The sequence below is a fragment of the Lacerta agilis genome, chromosome 1, assembly GCF_009819535.1.
Source record: "Lacerta agilis isolate rLacAgi1 chromosome 1, rLacAgi1.pri, whole genome shotgun sequence".
Taxonomy (NCBI): Eukaryota; Metazoa; Chordata; class Lepidosauria; order Squamata; family Lacertidae; genus Lacerta; species Lacerta agilis.
In genome coordinates, this window is record NC_046312.1 from 57,470,238 (window position 1) to 57,495,165 (window position 24,928).

The following is a 24,928-nucleotide window of genomic DNA, read 5'->3' on the forward strand; positions in this document are numbered from 1 at the left end:
TGATTGTTCTCATGATTTACATTTACCAATAAAGCACTATAAAAGCCTCTTAGAACAGTGTACTTGAGAAAAACTAAGTACAGTTGCTCTGCTGGCAGTGGGATTGGCTGCTCAATCCTCAGTGTTGTTTTCTTTTATTTAAGACACTGAGAAATATCTATGAATCTTCAGACATTGCTGCGTGTGTGAGACATGTGCATGGATGCAGCTTGCTTTTGCGCACAGGCACCCTTTCTTTTCCCCACCTCCCACCTAGGGAGATCTTCCCTTCCCTGCCTCTCTCACAGGGTTGTGCACCTTTTTGAATGCCTCCTACTAACAAAGGCATTTTTTTAGCGTGCTCTTCCTCCAAGAGGCTCATTGTACCATATAAGGTGTTCCCACTTCTATTTTGTTCTTTTTAACTACCCTTGGAGGTAGGATAGGCTGCAAATTAGACAGTAGCTGATGGCATGGTGAAGTGGTTGTGCCCACTTGATCTCCTGACGGATGAGTTGTTGCTGCTAACTGGGAAGGGAAGGGGTAAGGCAGTGGGGAGATGGCTGCCCCTCCCCTTCCCAGTGAGAAGCAGTGACTCAGCTGTTGGGAGGTCAGGTGAGCACTGATATTGACATATGGCCAAATAGGGTCCCACTTCTAGTCCAGCACCCTATTCAAGCCACAAAATGGGAGCAGCCTATTTCATGGAGAACAAAATGTTCAACTCCCCAGTTCAGCACTGAACTAATTTTCAGCTGCTATCAATGCTGCTGCTGTGGCTATTACAGGATTTTAAATTGAATTTTGCAGGTTTTTTTAGAAGGTCATTTTAATAGATTTTGCATGAGCCACTTTGTACCTTCGAAATCAGATGGCAATATAGGGATGGCAGGCACAGAGTATAGAGCAGAAATGAAGATAAAGCAAGAAGCTTGACTGCTCTGACAGTGGGAGAAGGGGGGGAAGCAGATAAAAAAGTACATACATAGAAGACATTGAAGTGATGCACCTGTTGGAAATTATACAAATTAGGTATGCTAATATATTGCAAATGATATGTATAATTAGCAGTTTGATTGGCATCATATGCAAATTGTTACTTGGCTTTTGGAGCCTGGAATATGCCAATATTAGCTACTGGAGAATTCAGAGTAAAATTCTTCCAGACTGAGGACCCTGGAGGACTTCCCTCTTCCCTCGCAGTGGGATCTTTTAAGCACAGGCGTATACACTGTGGACCTGTTCCCTGGAGGTGGGAAATGACTGTATCTCCTTTTCTATGTGGGTAAAAGAAAATAATGTCATTTTTTGCTTGAGCCCCATTATCGCATTAACTGTGTTATCATCATCAATATTATTATTAAAGTATTACTTGCCCTTTGTCAGCAGGTCCCAGGGCAGATGACAACTTAAAATTCAGTATTAAAAACAGTTAAATTACAGTCACAGGAATAGGGTGGGTGCTGAAAGCACTCATCTCAGGTGACAATGACCAGGATAAAGAGGTGTGCCATCAGCTCGTCAAGATCTGTATAGTGTATAGGGCACTTCTGTGATATTTGGGGCCCAAGTTATTTAGAACTTTAAACACTAGTGCAGGCACCTTAGACTGGGCCCAGAAGCTAACTGACAACTACTTGGGGCTGTTTCAGTTCTAAAGGCAACCCAAGTCTGGATTCTGACAGCTGCACTTTGGTCCAGTTAAAGTTTCTGAGTCGTCTTCAAGGGCAGCCCCACACAAAGTGCATAGCAATAAGCCGATCTGGAGTACTGTTGCTGTCATCTCTGTCTAAATAGGGCTGTAGCTGGTGGGCCAGCCAGTGCTGGAAGCAGGTACTCCTAGTCCTAGCCACTGTGGTTACCTGGGCGTCGAGTAACAATACTGGATCCAGGAGTATCCACAAGCTACGAACCCACTTCATCCAAGAAAGTGCAACCCATTCAGAATGGGCAATCTTCTCATCTCCTAGACTCAATAACCTGGAAAACACAACAGCTCTGTCTTTCCAGGATTCAACTTCAATTTGTTGGACCATATCCATATCCAGCTCACCACTGCCTTCAAACTCCTGTCTAGCACCGCAGCCATATCTCCTGCTTCAGAAGCAACAGAGAGATAGACCTGTGTGTCATTTGCATATTGTGAACACTTCACTCCAAGACTCCTGGTGACAGCTCTGAAATACTTCATGGAGTTGTTTTACAGCATGCCCCTTACCCAGTGGCGGAGCTAGGCTCCGCGGCACCCGGGGCGGCAAAGGAAACGCCCCAGGGGCGGGGCGTCGTGATGTCACATTGTGACGTCACAATGCCCGGCCCCCGGGTGTTTCCGGGAGTGCCGCCGCCGCTTCTGCAGCCCGCTTTTAAGCCTAAGAGCCCGCTTTTAAGCTCTGCGGCTCAAAAGGAGGCTGTGGAAGCGGCGGTCTGACTCTGCTGCTCCCGGGGCAACTGAGCGAGCGGCAGCGCGTGGGGGTGACAAGCGCCGGCCCCTCCTGCCACTCCCCACGCTGCCGGTCACCCTGGGAGCAGCAGCGCTGCACGGACGGGGTGCTCCTCGGCCGTGCGCTGTTGCTCCTGGGGTGACGGAGGGAGCGGCAGCACTTGGGAATGGCGGGAGGGGCTGCCGCTTGTCACCCCCACCCGCCGCTTGTCACACCTGCCACTCGGGGCGTACCGCCCCCACCGCACCCCCCTAGCGACGCCCCTGCCCTTACCAAAAAGAACCTTGGAGGACACCATAGGAAAGTTTCCATAGCACTGAAGAGTATCCCCCCTTGCTCCATAACAACTTTCTGGAAATGACTGGAACCACTGAAGTACAGTGCCCCCAACCTCACCTCCTGAAGCCACTCCAGAAAAATACTGTGTTCAGTGGTATCTGGACAACTACTATCACCCCTGAGCTTTGGCTATGTTGGCTGGGCTGATGTGAACCGGAGTCCAACAAATTTGTGCACACCACCCCATCAACAGAATCCTTTCTGGTGTCTCTCTCTGTCCTTCCATATCAGACTTGTCAGCTCCAGTGATCAAACTATTTGGCTAGACCTCATACCTACTGAAGAAAACTTAACAACTCTCCCTCCTGGAAGCATTCATAGGTTCATTCAGTGGGACACAGCTGTATGTATTCAAGCGAAAAGCAGGCAAGCCCAGCCAAACAATTACTCCAAGGCCAGGGCAACAACCAGAAATTAGGAGAGGGAAGCTGTGGTTGCATTGCCCGCTTAAGCCCACAGAAGGGCGCTGTAGCCTCGCGTGGCTCGCCGTTGCCAGGAAATGATCTTTGATCTGGAGTTGCCCCCCAGGTTTCCCCTTAAATTAAAATCAGAATAAGCTTTCTGTCCCTCCCCAGTCTGTGCTGGTTCGAAAGAGTGACTCCTGCCAAGTAAGCGGCTGCGCCGTAGTTGATCGGGTGCGTAAAAACTCATTACTTCTTTTCCTTATACAGTACTGTACTGTACCTCGATCGGTACACCTTTCCGACGTCTACGCGCTGCCCAGTAGCTCCTCCTCAAACCCTAAGCAAAAATAAGCTACCAATAAAATTACAGTAAAAGAAAAACAAATCCTTCCTTAATTTGGTTGCCGCACCTGGGAGCCACACCCTCCTCGAGTTCCTTATTCCTGCAGCGCGATCCCCGCGCGTATTACTGAGGGAAGCAAGTTACGCAGAGTTCGGCGGGACTTACTCCTGAGGATACCGGCCTTTAGCTGAGAGTAACTTATTTCCTCCCTTGGAGAAAGCAACTTATTTCCCTACATGCGCCATCACCCATCCCAGCCACGCAGCAGCGCCCTCAACTCCCATCCTCCACCGGCGCGCGTGCTTCCCAAATCCTCCTCCTCCTCCGACTTGAAAGTGGCTCTTCAATTACTAGAGTGCGCCCCGTTCCCCCGCCATTGGCCGCCGTGCGCGCACGTGCGCACCCAGAGGGTTGGGCTGGTTGGCTAGCTGGTTGCTAAGGTAACCGGGAAGAGTAAGGAGCGACCCCCCCCCCCCGCCGCCGGCAGCCTCGGCTCTAAAAGAGCGCCCCCGCTCCCCGCGGAAGGATCCTCGTCACCCCGGGGGTTATGGAGGCTCCAGGGGCGCAGCGGCGGGGCAAAGAGAGGGTGGCCGAGGGAACATCTCTGGAGGAACGCGAGCCCGGAGACGCAGGTGAGGCTCGGCTTCTAATCCCCGTAGAGGCTCTCTTTGCCGGCTCTTGCGGAAGAATGCGAAAGTTTTAAGCCGAGGCTTGAGAGGGAAAGCGGTGGGTGGGTCACTTCCCAGCAGGGGCTGCGAGCGAGACGGGCAGCCTGCGCGCGCGGTTTGCTGGCGGTCTCTGGCAAAGCAACCTGCTGGCGGTCCCATCTGTAGCCTGCTGCCCCGCTTCCCAGTTAAGGGATACTACTACTACTAGTACTACTGTTAGTATTATTCCTATTATTAATAAAATAATAACTACCCGAACAGCCCAGGGAACTAGGCTCCGGCTGCGCTCGTGAGCTGTGGAAGTCGCGGGGCATCCTCCCCGAGTGCCCAGAAGCGCCGTCCTCGGCCGCTCCCCGTCAGGCGCGAAGAGGAGGTGGCGGGAAGAAGAGGAGGCGGGGCGCAGGGACAGGCGTAGCTCCTGGCTGCCGGCGCTTCCTCAGCTGGGGCTGCTGCTCCCTGCGTGAAAAGGGCAACAACAGCCGCCGCCTCGCCGGGGAGAAGGAGCTGAGCGGGGCTTCCGAAGGAGCCAGCCAGGCAGCCAAGCAGTCGTCAGCGGCGCCGGCGAGGTAGATGGTGCGTGCGGTAGCTCGGGAGGCGCCGGGTGCTTGGAGGCAGCGGCAGTAGCTGCTCGGCTTGTAACATCTCCATTCCTGCCCGCCGCGGAGCTGGTGGCGCTTCTTTCCCTCCCTCTGCCCTGTCTTCGCCTTGCAGGCAAAGGTGAGGGGAGAACTGGTACACTTTTGCCTTCCTCCTCCCTTGGCACAAGAAGGTAAGTGAGTGTTAACGGGAAGGCTGGTTCATCGATGTTTCTGAAGCTCTCTTAACCACGTCGGTAGCTCCTGTATGCCAGTCCTGGTTTCTTTTAGCCAGGTTGGTTATTAGTTTTGTGTATTTGTGAAAAGAGCATCCGGCCAATTAAGCATGATCTCTGAATCCTATAAGGCCTGCGTTGTTTATTTGCTTTTATGAGGTTAGTCAGAGAGAAGGCCTGGATAATTGTTTCCTAGATACCTTCCCAAAGTATTGTTTAGCAGGCAAGATTGCTATATCAAGGTTTGGCAGGAGGTGAATTGTGGTGGTTCTTTGGTACACTACTGGGCTATTTCTGCTGGACCAGCCAGTGCCTGCTGGTGGTTGGGATTCTTGTAAAGAATGCTGGACTAATGCAAGAGCGCATTCTCAAGTTCACCTAACACAGGTTAGTAAAAACATCCTGTCTGAACTCTTGCTTTGCACATAAAGGCATATTAATGAACGATGGGGATTAGTGGTTTGGGTGGGAGAAGGGAGGGAGTGAGAATGCACTGCCCATAGTTGGCTACTGTTTGAGGCATCTATGCTAAAAGAGGCTCATTTGTAACCTAAAGCAAGATGATTTATCTTGGTTATTGTTTCTTTGTTGTATTTAATGTTATACTGATTCTTGATTCTACAGCATTTTAAGAAGGTTTATGATAGAAGGGCATACTAGTACATTTCCTCTCTTTTCTAGTTGCTAATCATCCGAACATTATATTTCTAGACTGAAATCTTTGAAAGGTTATTCTAACTTGAAATAGACATGGTTACCGTATTTTAATTCTTTTTGCTTCAGGGGGTAGACTGTATTGTTTGACTGTTAGGATTCTAGGCCACAGAGAATATGAGAGAGAGAAAGAGGTCATGTGGTCCTCTGTGTACTTGGAAAGTTCATGGATGTACCAGGTAGCCTCTGCCAATGTGATTTCTGATTTCTGACCCTATAGCACTCTATTAGTGTATGGCACAAAAACTGTCTGTGTTCCTGGAGTGGTATGCTGTCAGCCCAAAATTTTTTGGGAGCCTTCTAAGGGAAAACGGCATATGCCTTTTATCCTTGGCAAGCTACAGCTTTCTACCAAATGTATGGAGTCTGCTGTGACCAGCTGCTATGTACTAGCAGGGTTTGAATGACCTGGTATTGATGGCTGGTGGGAATCAGAAGTGTGCTATGATTTGCACCCAGCCTCTGAAATGCAAATATATTCTAAGTATAGCATTTAATTGGGAACCAGAAAAGTTCCTACATGGACCAGTCTTGTTCAACTTGTAGAGCATCTGGTGCTTCACTTGTACACATTTGCAGGGTTTTATTATCTAGCCTCAATATTTTTCTGTGAGATAGCCAATGTTGCAGATTTGTATTTAGTGCTAATGTGACATAGTGGATAGATTTCTTGACTAGGGAAACCTTAGTTCAACTAGTTGTTCTTGGGCCAATCAGTTTCTCAGTTTAACATACCCCTCATAATTACGGCATAGGGATAAAATGGAGGAAAACTCCTTTGACCATCACAAATGAGAGCTCTAGTAAGTTGATGACATAAAAATTTAGCGGTGATGTGACATCAGATTGTTGCTTTAGATGGAGATATAAAGGTGGTTTACTTGAAATAGCCAAAATTTAGTTGAAGTGCCATTAATTTCTCTTTGACTTTCTTCTTCATCAATCTTCACCACACCAAACTAACCCCTTACAGCATTAACAAAACAAGCATTGTTTCCTGGGAAGATAAAACAAATCACTGGTTATATTGCAAATATTTGGGGTCTTTGAAAAACTATTTAGCTATGAATCTCTCTCTCTCCCAGTCCCAGTTGGTAGTAAAAGGTTTTTGTTTTTGTTTTTTTAAAAAGTTTTTCAACTCCATAGATTTATTTTTTGTACAAAGGGCTGTGAGCATCACCCTAAGGCTTCCCTGCAAACTCCCAATTTCTACTCATGTATGTCCTGAGATTAATCTGAAGGGTGTAGAAGTAATAAAAAAAAATTCTGGAAATTTTAATACAAAGGGACATTGAGGGAGAGACTGCACTTTTTCTGCTTCAGAGGATCATTCACACTGTCCTTACTTGCACTGGTTATGTCATGCTATTGCAGGATGGTATAACGTGATGTGACTGATGCAGTCTCGTGTGCCACATCATGGTGAAATCACTGAAGGGCGAAAAAAAGTTTCTTTCCATTGTTTTAGTAATTTTCCCACAAAGTAGCTTGTGCCTGTAACGATGCAGTTAAGATAAAGCAATACGCTGCCATCTTGCTACATGTATATATCGCTGCCAGAGAACCTTGTTATGGGAAATGTTGATTTTGCACCACCACTTTTTTTTTTTAAAGAAAGCATTTAGTGTGGAAATAAAATATGTGTGCATATGTGTGTAGACACATCTGGGGAAACGGGGGCAGCCACTCACACATTTATTTCCATGCGTGATGCATTGGCTGTAGTAGACACTGGTGTGGTGCCACTGGCGGAGGAGTGGGGGGAGCGCACCGCCCCCGGCACCATTGGGGAGGGGGGTACCATCGTTGCCACCCCCTGGACACATGCCGTGCACCCCCCCTACTGCGCCAGGTGCCGCGCCCCTGGGACACACACCACGCCCCCACCTGCTCTCCGCCCCCAGTGCCAGAGCATGCAGCTTTGCCACTGTGTGGTGCTGGTATTTCCCACAACGATCCTAACATATAGCTCCTTTCCCGATAGCGTGACAAATGGGTTGTGTCCAATGTTGGCTTTGTACTAGTGGAAAGTGCTTGCAATCTCAGAAGGCAAGATGCCTGATATTCACCAGTCCTCCCTACTCCAGTCTTCCATACCATATTGATACTGTCCCAGAGGGTCATCTAACTTTCAGGGGCAGCTTTCAGTAGCCATGGGGAGGCTGCCATGGTTAGGAAGTCATTGGCAAAAATTGGTTGCCCTGCTTTGCATGAGTGGAGGTTCAGAGTCACAATTGGATGAAGCCCACTGCTTCTATAAACATTTGCTAGTTGAGTAGAAGGGGTTTCAATTAGGTATGGTGAGTGGAGCAAATCCTATCACTCAATCTGATGTGCTGGGGGAGAGAGCCGAATCAGGATGAGAGGTTTACATCCACTCAGCTCCACCAGGATCTGACCGTGGGAGGTCTGCCACCATGCAGGTCACCACTATGCTCTCCAAAAGCACAGGTAGAAGCTACTACCATCAGTTTACTCGGCAGCAGTAACTGGCACAAACCTCTCAAGTGCTGTGTTTCGGGGCAGAGCTGGGCTGGCCACAGGTTCTACCAGTGATGGTTCCAATCCAGGCCTTTCCACTGTGCCAGCCTGAAGATAGTGCAGCCAAAGCTCAGCAGTTTCACTGAGCCCCTTCCAGTGTGGTTGATGGGCAGGGTGTGTGGCAGGGCTTCAGATTTATCGGTGCATCTGCTGGTTCATTCAGCCCTGCTGCTCCTGGTCAGCAATAAGCCAGCATGCAATAGTGCTTCTGGGAGCAAAAAGCTGCACATGCCATCATTTGCCCCCCCTTTTTATATACATTTGAGTTTTAGTGGGTCTTTGAAAAACATTTTTTAAATTTTTTTCCATGGAAACCTTCCCCCCCCCCCCCATGATAACATATGAATGAAATATGCAAAGTAGCATTGCACAAGCATGTCACTTATCCTTTATATCATGATAGAATAAATAGTTACAATATTTAAAATAAAGAGGAGGTGATATCAGCAGTGTGATATTTAATCATAAATAGAAATTTGTCTCACCAACAGTATGTTGGCACTAGAACTATCTCCATATTAAATACTGATTTATATAACATACTCTTACCATGCCAGTGTTTTACAAAAAGGCTCTGTAAGTATGTCCCATACTTTCAGACACCAATAATCTGAAGACGGTGGGTTATTTCTAACATAACTTCTAAAGCATGGAAACCTTTAAAACTTATGTTAGAAGTCAAAAGGGGTTCTAGTCCTGTTGCGCCTAACCATTGTTCACACATCACTCTGGGTAAGCTGATTTCACCCTATGGGAGGAGGGGGTGGTATGGGGGCAGCATTCTTGCATTGAGCTGGCTGTGTGAATAGCTCAATGTAAATACAAATGAATTATCTGCATTCAGGACCAAGGAACCTGAAAAGCAGGGTCCAGATACACATGGACAAGCCTACAAGCTTGCTGTTTTGGAAACACATTTGGTCTGTTTATATGAGCAACAATTTGCACGACTCTGGTCTTTCTGCCACAGTCTCTTTCCAGCTGAGTGTATTCAATCAGATGCATGAACAGTGCTGTAGTAACTAGTGCTACCTGTAACTAGTGCTGTAGTAGTCTACAGGTGAAACTCGAAAATTAGAATATCGTGGAAAGGTTAATTTCTTTCCGTAATTCAACTTAAAGGTAAAACTAATATATGAGATAGACTCATGACATGCAAAGCGAGATATGTCAAACCCAAAGTTGAGATTGTGAATTTGGGGTTCTCATCAGCTGTACGCCATAATCATCACAATATAACAAATAAAGGCTTGACATATCTCGCTTTGCATGTCATGAGTCTATCTCATATATGAAACTCCAGTAGCTAATGAAAACAATTGCTTACATAAATGACTTTTCCACGATATTCTAATTTTTCGAGTTTCACCTGTATATACAGTGGTACCTCGAGTTACAAACACATCAGGTTACAAACACTTCAGGTTACAACTCCGCTAACCTGGAAGAGTTACCCTCGAGTTGAGAACTTTGCCCCAGGTTGAAAACGGAAATCGTGTGCTGGTGGCGCAGCGGCAGCAAGAGGCCCCATTACCGAAAGCACACCTCTAGTTAAGAACAGTTTCAGGTTAAGAATGGACCTCCAGAACAAATTAAATTTGTAACTAGAGGTACCACTGTAGTTGCTTGCTAGAACTAGATACATTCAACAAATGACAGCCCTAAGGGAAGAGCTCATAATGCTTAGGCAAGGTTACCCATGTTGTTCTGTTGCCTTCATTATGTGTTTTCGCTAACCCTACCTGATTGCCAGTAGTGAGGATGGGGAAACAAGGTAAGTATGACCAGCGATATAGGGATAAGTTGTAGTCCTGTGCTATGTAGACTGAGAAGAGTGAATGAACCATACAGAATAAATCATCGACTCATAAAGAGCAGTTCCTTCAGAGTAAATACAGACAAACCTGTATGTGTATCCAAGAGCTGGGGAGAGTTTTACTTGATTACTGCTTCCTTGGAGATTTCTGAAGAGATGCAGAAGACTGGTAAAATTATGACAACCCCTTGGTAGAAAGGGGTGGGGAACTGAATCTGTCTGGTGGGCAGGCAGATTGCCCCTTATTTCCCCTGCAGACAAAGTTTTGACAGGTGGACAGTGACAGGTAGAGTTGAATTGTAATTGTATGGCAAAAAAGGAGACTGTTGTTCTAGTATCTGTGTTGCTCTTTACCTAGACTTCTTTGTAATAATTCCTTATGGCAGCCAGTTTTCATTTTTGTGTTTAGATAAAGACCAATTAGACAACAAGGCACCCCACCTAATAAATATTACAATTTGGCCTTTCAAATTTTCCTTTGAGGTGACACGTGATTATATACTGCAGGGTCTCAACTAATCACTTTTTTAAAAATTAGAGTAGGGAATGAGTTGTTTAAAATAGTTTTTAGATGATAGTAACTTTGTTTTTCTTTCACTGAGTAACAATAGTTCATTTGGTTTACGGACAATGTGTTTGTGTCTTACTTGGACTTCTTTGTTTCAGAGGTAGAGCCAGGAACTGTCCAGTCTTGAACATTAACTTACCTGGTGATTATTACACAAAATATGATATTGCTCTCCGTGTGCCTTTCACATATGGCTATATTTGGCTAAAACAGAGAAAGAACATTAGATGACAGTAAAAGTATATAGAAGGAATGTTGGAGCACATTAAACTACTCTTGTAAAGCAACATTAATTTCATTTCTGTTAAATTAATGCCAAAATACTGTATATTCTGGCGTATAAGACTACTTTTTAATCCTGGAAAATCTTCTCAAAAGTCGGGGGTCGTCTTATACGCCAGGTGGAGAATCTGCGGTCGAGTATATCTCAAACTCTATATTTTAACTGGAAAGTTGGGGGTCGTCTTATACGCCCAGTTGTCTTATACGCTGGAAAATACGGTAAGGAGGACCTACATATTGGGAGACATCCAGTGGTATATGTATGTGAGGAGAATTGACTTTTACTCATGCAGTGGGACTTCTCCTTACTCTCTTTCCCCCCTGCAGTCCCCTATGTACAACCCCCCCAAACTGCTTCTGAGAGTTGGGCATACTTTGGAGCAGATTTTACGGTGAATTTCAGAGGAGAGGAGAGGAAAGGGATGTCCTGTAGCACAAGTCAGCTCATGTGATACTACATTTTACCCATTATTTTAGCAACAGTGTATTCTTAACCATGTGCATAAGAAGTGTTATACGTGCAAAACTATGATTTTATCACACATTTTAGCTGCTAATGTAATAAAGATCCTTTCATGTGTCAAACAGATAAAATATGTGTTTCTCCCCCTTTTAGGCCTTTGCTTGTGTGGAAGAAGACGATGACGACGACACTGTTGCATGGATGATTTTATGTAATTTACACTTGCTAGATTTGCAAAAGGCAATTATCATTGTGAAGTGTTTACACTGATTATGGAGGAAGGTGGCCTAGGAGAGGGATGCCGATAATATCAACACAGTGGATTAAATGCACATTTACACCTTTATTGACACATATATTATCCATGCCAAGAATGCTGGTGGAGCAACAAGGAAGATGCTGGTGAAGCAATGATGTGGCACAGACTGTTAAATATGGATTCAGCTCTGCCAACTCCCTATAACGCACATCAATGGATTTCTACATCTGAGCTAAAATAGGGAATAAAGGGCTTACAGTGCTAGTCTGTTAAGATAATTAGCAGAGATGGCAAACCAGAGATCTGAAAGGATTATAAAAAACAAGGAAGAGATTTGAAGGTCCTCTCTATTTTTTGTTTCACATTAATGTTTTCTTATTCATACTGTGGATTTTGAGGGAAAAGCTTCAGGAGACACGCAGGATATTTGTTACTGGGAAATGGAATCTGGATCAGAGTCTAGCCAGCATCAGAAAAGAAAGCCTGTGACACATGGACTGGAAGATCAAAAAGAGTAAGTGACAAGGCTTCAACCACGGGCATTTTGTGCTTAAATTGCTGAGCATGATTCAGGGAGTTCAAATGCCACTTACAATTTTGTATTCAGTGCAGCTTTCAGTGTTGTAGCTGGTGGTGGTGAGCTTTCTTAGGCTGAACATTGAACATTGATCTAGTTTAATTGGCTGGCACTGAGTGGTAAGGGAGCAGCGAAGAACTGGGAAGCATTTAGTTGTTTTTGAAAGAGCATAGGAAAATAAGAAACAGGAAGAATTATTGGTTATTTTGAGTCTGCTGTCACGTGGTGACACTAGTGAGGGAGATAAAGCTAACTTACTATTTCATTTGTTGGTGGGTGCTGGGTTTTGTTTTGTTTTTAAATAAAAATCCATAAAGGACTGTTTTCTATGCAAGATCTTAAAAGAATAGTCATGCAGTGCAATCCTATGCATGTTACATAGAAGTAAGTTCTTCTGTCTTCAGTAGGATTTACTCCCAGGTAAGTGAGTGTTGGATTGCAACCTTAATGTAATATTTGGTACCCGTGGATTTGCCAGATGCTCTCGATATGTTTCCTGGTGTCTCATGTGTTTGACAAAAAGTGAGAGTATATTTAAATAATTGTATGCTTTTCAATGGCCAGCAAGAGTTTTATGAAAACTATGCCTTGGTTTTTCCATGGGTGTATATTGACATGTGACTCTATATCCAATGTAGTGTTGTCATTCATTAGTAGTAATTGAAAGTAGTGAGCAACTGAATTTTAAACTTATTTTACTGGTTCGAATTGTGATGTGTTATTGCTATATAAGTCCACAGGGATTAGTTGGTGGTACACTAATGTATTCTGGTTCCTCTGGAGATCCCCCTTTTTTCATTGTGACTTAAAATGCATCGCTTTGAGAAAATTGTTGAAATATGCCTGAGCTGTAAATTGAGCATCAAGCTTTACTTTTCCATTTCAATAATGCCAGCGATACAGTGAAACAAGGATTATATGTCTTGATTTTCTTTTGCTGAGTTTGTTGAAGAATAAAACTTACTTTTCTCTGGAAATAAAACCAGCTTGGATAGCTCTCTCCTCTCTCTCTCGTCTCTCTCTCTCTCCAAGATGAAAATGCAGTTGTTTGCTTAGGGAGCCTCTCTCCCTCTCTCCTGTTTGCTATATCAGCTGAAGGCGACAAGGACCCCCTCATTCGCCTATTTTCACAACCCTATTTGAGGTGGAAATAACAATCAATAGACACTGAAAGAAAATTCCTCTTATCGACTTAATTTCTAGAGGCCTTTCATATATTTTAAAGCCCTCCTGTATACAAGGCTTGTGCTCTATGAGACAAACATTTGGTGCGTAGCTGTCAACTCCCCCCCCCCTTTTAAGGGAAATTCCCTTATTCTGAATAGGATTCCTCGCAAGAAAAGGGAAAAGTTGATAGGTATGATTTGGTGTCCTTGACACTAAGATACTGTAGAGCTGGGTTTACTAATATTAATTTGCGGTTTTGACTGAAACTCTGATAAGTAGGGAGGCCTACATCTTCCATCTGCTCTTGGCTCTGGGTGTTTGGTGCACATGTAAAATGGGGGCTCTGAAAGTATAATATAACCCCAAGTGAGGCTCGTGGGCAGCTGGGATAACATCATGGTCATGCTTAGCTGACATTCATTTTAACTTGAACTCTACTAGCCGTCATGGAGATTATTAAATTTATAATGATATATGTAGATCTATTTTAATGACTCTTCATGCTTGGGTGATCTCTCTCTTACTTGTGTTTGCAAAGCAACACAGGGAATTGGGTATTATTACATTTCTTTCCTGGCTGAATTTCCCAGGGAAAAGGATGCAGGTTGAAAACTTCAGTGAAACACATTTAGGATTATAGAAAGAAGCACTTTGGACCACAATCCTTGGGCTGAATGTGTGCTACTTGCCTGCCTCTTTGCAAGATACTCATCCAGAGATGTGTATTTGGCGGCTGTCTAACATTAATAATTAATTATTGGAACAGATTTGTTCATTGGAATAAATTGGTCTCCTACATGAATAAATAAGAAAGAAATTGTGTTAAATTAGCACATGCGCCTGTTTTCTGCCTGTAAGAAACACTGTGCTAGGAGACTGTGAAGGTTTAGCCACCTTTATAAGAGGGAAAGAAAAGAATGTGCCCATGTTCTTTGTGGTTTCTTTTCTGTAACATACATTACCTGTGCAAATTGGAATGGAAAGAGGAACACTACCCCATGAATATGTTTGCGGCTCGGCCCTTAATAATGCTTTTTTCATAACCACATTTTGTGGGTGTTGAATTTAATTAGTATTCTTAGCCCTGATCTCCAGCTTGATCTCATCTAGCTTTGTTGTTATAGATTGGCCTTCAGAAAGCTGTAGAAAATTGGGGTCTGCTCCTGCCCCCACCCCTGAGTCGTAGTGGTAGAAAGGAAGCTTTTCACTGATTTATTAGTTTCCAGACAGAATTAAAATGGGATTGACACTAATCATGTTCACAGTTGAACTGGATTTAGCCATACAATTTTAATGGCTTTGGTGTGAATTACATGGCTAATCCTGGTTAACTTTTCATTTTGAAGTTAAAAATTATAACCTAAATACCATATGAATAGATCTGCTAGAATCAGTAGAATTATTTTATGGCAAAGAAATAAGTTTTTGCTTCTGATAACATTACATATTTTGGGGGCTTGTATGTTACTGATTTCAGGGAGGAGCCATAAATTAACTGTGCAATCCTATGCGTGGTTAATCAAAAGTAGTTCTACTATAATCAATAGGGGTTTTCTTCCAGTAAGCACGTGTTAGGGCTAGTGCATCATAGTTGTTGTTCTATTTAACTGAAAAAAAATTCCTGGAAGCCACAATGAACCACGTAAAAATTGCCAGAAGAACAGGCAGCATTGTTTGGTTCAGTAAGAATCTGTTTAACCAGTGTAGATGCGAGACGTCAATTTTCTGTGACACAATATTATTGATGTCTCTTGGATTGATTCCTTCCTTGTTAAGTTTCTTATTCAGAATTTCATAGACATGCATTGATTTGAAAACAGTGCCGGGGGGGGGGATATTGTCAAAATGTTTCTTTTTGCTATTAATAAATGTTACGTGGTTCACATTTTGAGGTGAACTATTGTTTGTTTTAAAATTTAAGCATAAATTTGCCCAATAGTGTTGATATGCCTGGTTATGCCATTAGGTTCATTGAGTTAGTACACACTCACTTAAGGCAGAACTGACTTAAGAGTGTATTCTTTTAAAGCAGCTTCAGGCTAGGGATTTCAGAGAAGTCTTGACTGAAATGGTAGCAGAGATTGCTGGTGTACACTTAATTCATCCCATGTCTGGAGAGGAAATCAATCCAGCGGCTGGTACATATGACTGGTCTTTGCTGTTGCTTTCAGTCTGCAAATGATAAATATTGATGTTCCCTTCCCCCAATTTGCATTGTTTCCTTCGCACTGAAATTAATGGTATTTATATTGAAATGAATGTATAATTACTTACATAAAATTCAGCAACAGTGAACAGCAAGCACAATAATGTAGCATTTGTTGGAAGCTGACTGCAGCAGAATGGAAACAACAGCATTGGTTGGAGCAGAAATTGATGCCTTCTTACTCCAGATTTTTTTTTTTTTTTTTGCAAAATTCCCTTGACCTCCCTCACCTTTTTCCTTTCTTCCGGATTTCTACTGAATTTGAACAGGAGTGAAAAAACAACAACATTTAATTAGTTTAAGTGCATTAAACGGCATTTTAAAGTTTTTTCATGATTTAATCTAATTGATGCATAGGGGCTTTTCTTTTTTCCTAGTAACACCATTGATTTATGTGATTTTTGGGTACCCCTTCTTTGAGTGGTTACTGGTACGTCTGTATCATCAAGTAGATTGGAGGTACCTTACCACTTTCTCACCATCAGTCAAAGCAAATTTCATAGATTAAGTGGTCCAAGAAGTACTAACTAGAATGTTTAGTTCTCATGATTCTTAAGGTAAGATTAGATTGGCTGAATTAATGTTGTAAGAGTAGACACTTAATAAATTATGGGGTTTTTGTCCTCATAATAAAAGCCCAGCTGGATGAGACCAAAGGCCTATGGAGTCTACCATTCCTTTTTCACAGTGGCCATCCAGGTGTCTATGAGAGGCCCACAAGCATGACGTGAGTGCAATAGCACATTGAGTTCTATCTATCTGTGCCTATTTTAACAGTGCAACAGAAATATTTTTCGATTATTTCTCCAAATAGCACGAGCTTTTGCATGTTCCACCAGGTTAAGAGTCTCAAAAGATAATCTGTGTAGTTTGTGTGGCCAGTGAGGTACTGTGGTCAGTTTGCCTCTTCAATTAATTTGAGATTAAGGACAGTGGCCAGGGAACATACTATGCTAGAACAGATGGAGCACAGTTCCATCTTACTGTCTCCTGCAGAGAGTGTGCCCATATTGACTGAGCCATCTCTGCAGCATAGAAATGCAACGCATGACTAGGCTGTGGGAATTAAACACTCTTCTAAATTCAAATCTGCCCCTAACATGCAAAGAATAAGCTAGCAATTATGAAGCATGTATGCTACAGGCCTGCTGTGAGCAGAAAACTCTTGTTGTGAGTCATTCTAATACTCAGCTATCAAACTCTTGTAAGTGCTAGAAGTGATTTAAATGTGTTGAAATAATGGGTCTTGCTTAAGGCTTGTGTAAATCAACATGACTTGATGAAGCCTTGCAGATTTACTCTTATTCAATATCTTGTCCTATTCAGTGTGTGTGTGTGGTGTGTGTGTGTGTGTGTGTGAGAGAGAGAGAGAGAGGAGAGAGAGAGGGAGGAGCTGATCATTGACTGGGTTAAATTCAAATGGAATTCTGACAGTTTAATAGTGCCCTTTTGTAGTAATTACCTATATCATTGGAAGAGCTCAGCTTTTATATTTGAGATTTCTCTTTTTCTTCTTTTAGGTTTCAGATTTACCATCTTGCTGTAAAGTTAATAAGCTGCTTGTACATATTTAAAGGTTGTTTAAATGTGTTAAGGTGAAAGCTTAATATTCAGGTTTTTATGAGCAAAAAGCTTGCGCCTCTCACTGTAAGGAACTCATTATCTTCACATTATTTCTTTTTCAAGAGCCAACAAACCGTACAATGGCTTGTGGATAATAATCTGCATTTTAGTTGCACAATGTGCTTGGAAACTCAAAAATGAATAGGTTTATTTATATTGCTGCTTGGAGTATTCTATCCTTCTGGTTTCTTGTCTCCCTTCCTTACTTCTTTTGTTACAAAATGTTAGACTTAATCTCCAAGTTCACTCCCATTGCTGCCACAGTGTTTCAAGCGTATACTACTCTTGCTGCAACACTGTGATGAAGAACTTCAGAACACTGGAATTAAGCCTCTGAAGAAGGCTTAATTTTGTTAGTTCCTGAACAGAGTTTATATTGCCAGTGTTCAGTTTCCAAGTTCAGACATACCTCAATGTTTGTTTCTCTGGACTTTTGCCAGTTTGCCTTTGGAGCTGCATGCAGAACTTGCTGTTACTTTGGGCTGATAATGGATGCCTCAGATGGATTGTAGTTATAAGAAACTCAAGAATCTGCTTGGAAAGCAGGGACAATGTTCGTCTGAAACCTGTCTTGGACTTTTTCATTTTTATTGCAATAACTTGCATTGTAGGCTGAAACCATTGCTTGCAGTTGCTAGAAGAGATGGTGAAAAGGGCATACCGTTTCTTAACATTGCAATAAGTTGATCTGTTTGAATGTGTATAAGTGGGGGTGGGGGAAAGAGTTAGATGTGATTTTGCTCATTCCGTTTATACACTCGCTACCTGCAGACCCTTAATTAAGATTCACATTGAGTCCTCTCTTGAGAGGCTCCATATGGGTAGGGAGGGAATGGAATGGAGACTAAACAATTTCCACTTATGCCACACTGAAAATATATATATTTTTAATGAAATCTACCAAATTTTGCTCAAGCTATAATGAAAACAAATTTTAGAACTGGAACAAACATTTTTGCATATGTGGCAACCAAAATATTTTTTTATGGGAACTAGCATTAAAAATAAAAGCATTTCTCCAAATGTAACCTTGGGTGTTAATGTGAATGGGCTGGGCAACCCAATGAAAAGGAGAAGGGTATGGAATGAGTTAAAAATGGAAATCCCTTATTGTCTTGCCTGTAACCCATTTGAAAAAGCAATTACAGTCAAACCCACCAATCAGCATGTCCAAAGGACTTGGCACTCAGCTGCTGGTAACTCCAAAGCTAGGGGGGGTCAGCATCTGGCATGGGTGTGGGTTCTCCTCAACTTTGGGAGTGCTCAATTGTGTGTGCACACATCATATTAAGTACTTGGGAATACAAAATCTTGGACACAACTTTATAATTTTTGTCACTAATAAAAATATCAGAACTTGGTCTAAGGCATTTTTGTCATGGATGGGTAGAGTTGCATCAGTTAAGATATGGTACTTCCAAAGTTTTTATTTCTGTTTCAGACTTTACCTATATGTATTTCAGTGGAAACCCTTAAGAAATGGCAAAAATTGCAAATGCAAAATTAGACTTGACAAATTTAGACCCCCAAATCGGCTCAATCTGTATCACCATTAATACCTTTGTATAGCACCCTTCCTTCTACGTGCCTGACAGAAATTGAGTTGGCAAGAAATAGAAAGAAAAAGGCTTATATATATATAGGCTAATTTTTATGAAAATGACAGCTCCCTCACAGCAGAACAAATTGTAGAAAAGATGAGAGGATGCAATGTGAATTGGCTACTTATTCATCAAATTGTACATTTTATTTCAAGCTTAGCAGTTAAGTCTCAAGCCCTTTGGTCATTGACGCCCTTTGAAAATTTAATTTTGAATACGATTGAACATTCTAAAAAGATCCTGTCAATTTTGTACAAAATATTTGTGACCTTCCTGTTGGACAATGTTCAGCAACCAAACAATTACAGGGAAATAGACCTAGATATCAAAACAGAAGAGACTGACTGGAACAACTTGGGGAAAAAAACCATTTAAGATCCATTTCAACCTGCATAAGATAATTCTTTTAAGTTAATTTATAGATGGCATTTAGCACCTTTCAGATACAGTTGCATAAACAAAGTATCTTAAGCAATGTATTGGAGAGGATGCAAGGCAGTTGGTACGACATTCCATATGTGACAGTCATATGAACTTGTGCAGCCATTCTTTGAAAGAGTTTTTGTGGAAATAAGCAATGTTACAAATCTTCATGCATAATGTAATCTAACTCTGTTTATTAACAATATTTAAAGAAGATCAGTTCAATTTAATTTATAAGGAACTCAACACTTTTTTTTCCTGGTGGCAGCATGGCACTATGACCATTTCTCTATGCTGAGCCTTGTCTAAAGGTGACATATGCTCCTCTCTGATATTCGGGTACTAAAAGTGGGGGAGGGCAGGGAAATACTATGAAAAAGTTCAGTCTGGGCTCCTCTGATCATGGAGCTGTGATCTCGTTCTTTTTCTTTCCTTTTGGAGATTAACACTATATTGATAAGATTTGACAGAGCAGATGAGACCAGTGGTCCATCTGGTTTGGTATTCCTCCTGCGGCAGAGATCAATATCTTATGCTTTAGAGAAAAAAGTGCACATTAACTCCTACATAAATATGCCAAGTCAGTCATGCAGTGCTGAATATGGGAAAGAAATAGCTTCCTTCCTTTCTTTACACCCTGGAGATGAGATGATTACAGTATTCTTATTTTAGTTTGCATAGTTCAGTATAATAATGGTCACAACATTATCTGTTCATCAGATTTCGCATTAATATATGCTTTTTGTAAAACTAAGCCCAAAAATTCCACACTTGCGCTGTGTTGTGTAGGGAGTTTTGCCTTTTCTTGGTTGTTCCCATTTGTTGCTCAAAAGTTAGCTTCAGCAATAATGCGAAAGGGCTTTGATTAGAATCTGAGGTGTGTTGCATTTGCTGCCTCTGGTTTCTCTTAATTCGTTTTTTATTAGGATGCTCACAGACGTAAGGCAAAGACACTGCACAAGAGCTTTGCAATTATAAAAATTATATCAGAATAATAACAAAAAGCAAACATTTAAGAACCAGCTCTGTTATTCCACCTGCCTCCATTGTGCACGTGCAGTTTTCAACCCTTCTTGCTAAATTCTGAGATACTTGTTCCTGTGTTTGCTGAAAGCTCAAGAATATGCTGCTTTGCATAAAAATAGCACCATGTACAGAACTGGCACCTGCATTCAGTAAACATCTCTTAAATGCTCTTTTTCTCCTTGCAGCTATTTAGGTTAATTTGGATTACTCAGTGTATTGTGTGAGGACACTATCAATTTAAGTGGGTTCTGCTTTAGTGAATCAGATGAGCCTCCGGGTAGGAAGATGATTCAGAAATAGAGAAGCTATGGCTTCCTTTAACAGAGACTCCTTGTTCTGTAAATAGTTAATAAAGTTTATCTTAAGTTTATGGACATCCTGGATTCTGCAAGTCATTAATATGAGAACAACACAAATTGCTCCCATATTCTTGTTCCAAACCTAAGCAGATTCCTTTATTGGGATCTATAGAGCTTTGTATGCACCTAAGACATTTCCTTGCATTCATAATTTCTCTTTCCAGATCAATGTTGTGCCACATTGAATACTGCTCCAGAGGCCTCAATCCTCAGGAATGGCTTAATGGAAGGTGGGTGTTGATTATAGGAACCAACACAGATATCTCTGGCATGGTTTCTTGGTTGCTGTTGATTTTATTTACATGTGAATAACAACAACAACAACAACAACAACAACAACAAGAAATTTTATTATTTATACCCTGCCCATCTGGTTGCTTATTTGATTTTTTAAAGTTTTTAACATTTTAGTGTTGTGATTTTATTCTGTAGACTGCTTTAGGGTCCTTGGATATAGAAAGCAGTCCATAAATTTTAATAATAGCAACAATAACACAAACAGTATCGCTGTGGTTATGGTGGAGCCTCATGTATGACTTGTTTTTATTCTGGTGTTAACTTCGGAGATACACTTACAGAAATAATTCCGCTGATTTTCTGCTGCTGCTCTTCAAGTTTGCCTGGAGCAGTTTAGAACAAGACAGTTCCCGGCCATTCACCTCCTATATTCTCCAACATTTGCCGTATTAGAGGATGGAAGATGTGAAGTTTTATGAGAGGCTGATAGGTGTAGCACAGGAATCCTAAGGGGAGAGAGCTCACATTTTAAAACCTGATTTGAAAATATTTTTTTCAAACTGGGCTTGAAATTTGGGGAAGCGTGACTGAATGAATTCTGTGAATAATTTTGGTGCAAATAAATAAATTATTAGGGGTGTGCGAATGAGTCTCTGCCATTAGAGGTGTAATGAGGTGCAGTAAGATAGGGCACTGGACCCAGACTCTGGCAGCTGTTCTCATTTAAAGTTGTCATTGCTGAGACTACTTTTATGACTAGAGATAGCACTATTGGAGCAAATACCGGTATGTATGCACTGGGTGTTTTTCTTTTAATTACTAGCATCTTTATTCGGTCCCCTAACTAGGCATCTGCTGTAAAGATTTCTTTCTTTGTGTAGCCTGGTTGTACTTCTTAGATGTCATACAGCAAAATTCACCAGTTTGTTGGCTTCCCGTAGCATTTTCAAGTGAATAAGTCAGTACCATGCAAAAAGGTGCTGCGATGCTCCAAGAAAACTTTACATGCTGTATGGTATAACATAACACACCACAATATTACATCCTAGGATGTGTATGGCTATAGAGCTCTATAGTAACTGTTCCCTGAAATCTGTGGGAAACTGAAGATGCCCTATACCTGTTTTGATAATCATACTGTGAGGTCAGGGAAAAGTCACTCAGCTGTTAAGACACCCTGTGTGGCTCATCTTCCTTCAGGGCTTTGTTGGAAGTAGGGGACAAAAGAGACTACCGGTAGTGTGTGGAGGTTATACATCTCTGCTTGATGCATACTTAATTTTTAAGGGTCTTGCTTCTTGGTGATTTCTGAGCTATTCTTATTGCTTAATTCAGGTTGCTGCATTTCTTCTTGTTTTTATTCTTAAGTTCCCTGCTCAAATATTTGGCAGTTTTAGCATGTGGTACATTTTACAGTAATGCATGGTGTCCATTGCTGCTGCTGAGTCAGAAGGCAGGAGAGTTAATAGTAGGCAGAGCCAGGGGGTAATGACTAGCAAATCCAGGACAGGTAGAAATGATTTAGTTCTTAAGGTATCATTTTTATTACCTTAGCTTGTTTTTACAGCCAGGTGCTTAGCTTAGAAAGAGGCATCTGGTATGAATAGTATGGAAGCGACTGGTTCAGCCACAGCACATGAGCAGAATGCAGATCCCACACAAACACATCTAGGGAATTTTCTCATGCCTGTATTTGTTGTGTCTAAAGGCTTGTGACTTAACACAATAAGGCTGCAATCCTATGCACCTGTATAATCACAACATTATATGAAAGGCATTCTTTCATAGTAAAATCCCTATAGAGCTTTCATCTGAAAGGATAGGGAATACAGCCTAAGGCCCTGCTCCTCAAATTCATTATCATTCACTACTACTAGTTTTAGATGGGAAGCTGTTTCTATGCTAATAACAAGAGACATAAGGCTGCAATCCTGTGTGGACTTATCTGGGAGGTACATTCCGCTCAATGCAGTTATGCACAGGATTTCACTGTGTGTCCTTTAGACATTAAATAAAGGAGATCTGGCAGATTTTTAGGATTTACCAGTCTAGAATTAGATTGTCACAAGGACAATCCTCACTCTCGTAATACAATAGCGCTTTATTCCCCAAGCTGCTTCCTATATATATGAATCTTGGAAAGCATAATCTGGCCCAGACAATAGCCTGAAATGATGACATTAAATGTCATTGTTCTGGAGCCTAGGGTTTTTGTTTTTTTTTTTTGAGTTGATACCTGAATGTTAACTACTCCTTTGTCGGCTGAGCTTAGGCTGATTGTGATAACTATGTATTATGATTTGTATGGCTTAGAATTTTTTCAGCATTTCCCCGTTTAAAGCAAGGACTGAATTCAGAAGGAGAAAGCCTCCTTCTGAAGTATCAGAGAATAATAGATTTCAGAGTGTTTGACATGCCTGAGAAATGTATTCATTTTACATTTTGCATGCAGAGGCACAGTGTGGAAAAACTGTTGCAAGCATTTACTTTGTTCTAGGTTCATCTGAATATACCGTACCCTGTGATGACAATGGGGGCAGTCAGAACTTTAATAAAGGGTGTGCCTGCCTTAGGGAAGCAATGCAGTTTCATGTTTCTCACTTAAGAATTTGAATAGAGTTGCTCCCTTTCTCTTCTATTATTATTATTATTATTAAAAAGCTGTAAAGCTAAAAGCATTTGTGACTTTCCTAGGTTTACACTTTGAGAGGAATACTCAAACTATCAGGGGAATAGTGATAAGTGTTTACTTTGCTTAGCTTTAGCTAAGTATCTGAGTTTTTTATTTTATATTTTATGATTTCAAGGGAAGGATCTAAATACTTACCAGTAACTCTCTAGGAGCAGTTTCTGATTCCCTAACACTAGTGACACTCCCCATTACTGGCATATCTTATGAAAACTTTTGGTGAAAAATGGGTTAGGTGATTAAAAGTTTTATTTAGGCTTTTGTCTTAGCCTTAGGATTTGCTGTTTTGAAAAGTAAAATATACAGCAGCAGTTCTAGTTAAAAACCAGAAAATTCTGAAAAGATTTAAGATTAAAAATGCTCAATATTGGCTTGATACCAGGGGCTGAAACTCAGCTCGGTGGGAAGGCCATATCACATGCTTCTCATCAGGCTTTCAGGGACACTGTCCCATGGAGCATATGAAAAGGAAGCTCCTTAATAAGGGACCAGCATGATCAATATCTGCATCTGTGTTCATATTTGGCACACAGTGGGAAGAGGAAGCTCTTGTCTGAATGTAGAGGTTGTAGTTTGTTAGGTGAGATGGGCACAAGTTTCCTAAGGGCTTCACAACGCAATAGTACCACTTGGAAATGTTCACAGACAAAGCACCAAAGCATGTGCTCCCAGTGGTGGATCTCAGCTAGGAAGCAGGCTACCTTCATCTATAGCAGCTGTGCAGAACTTTAAACTGTGCCTTTTCACTGTGTCTAACTGCATCTTTAGATGCAGCAGGTTAAGTGCTATTTGTTTCAGACCATTAGTTTTCTGAATTCCAAACAAAATGCAAGGCATCCAAACGCCTGTGGCCTCTGGTGTGATGCTCAGGTTCAATATACACCCATGACATGTGATGAGGGCTGTAGTGGAGAATAGATAGTTAGCCCCCATGCTAACCTATTTTGTTCTTTTTGTCCTTGAGTGATATTGGGGAAAGCTGCATAGCTGTAGAAAGCCTCGGAGACCCACCTGTGCAATTTCCCACCCCGTCTTTCTTTCCTGGAAGGCGGTAAGGAGGGATGTATCCATTTGCTTCTCTCTGTATCACTGTTGGTTCAATAAATGTTTTAATTCATCTCAATTTCCCAGAATAATTTATAATACTGTACTAGCAACTCAGAGATTGGTGCTGGCTTTCAGACAAAGCTTGGCTGTGATGGGCACTGAGACACAGAAGCAGGTCCCCGATGAAAGGACCACCACATGTGCTCATTGTGTACCCCCAAGGTTCCCAAGGAACTAAAAAAATAAATGAGTGTACAAGATAGACTGGGAAGAGGGAAGCTTGCTGCATTGCCCAGAACTCAGTCCTCACAGCTTATAAAGAAAGGGCCCAAAAGCCACCACATC

The 24,928-nt window shown here is 42.0% G+C and overlaps 1 protein-coding gene across 1 annotated transcript in view; it reads left to right on the plus strand.

The window, feature by feature from the left end:
• Positions 1-4,040: 4,040 nt before the first annotated feature.
• NAV2 (neuron navigator 2) overlaps positions 4,041-24,928 on the plus strand; it is a 537,457-nt gene continuing 516,569 nt past the window's right edge. Inside the window, exons 1-2 of the mRNA XM_033150800.1 lie at positions 4,041-4,138; positions 11,523-12,142. The gene's annotated coding sequence lies outside the window, so the exon portion shown is untranslated. The remainder of the gene's footprint in view (positions 4,139-11,522; positions 12,143-24,928) is intronic.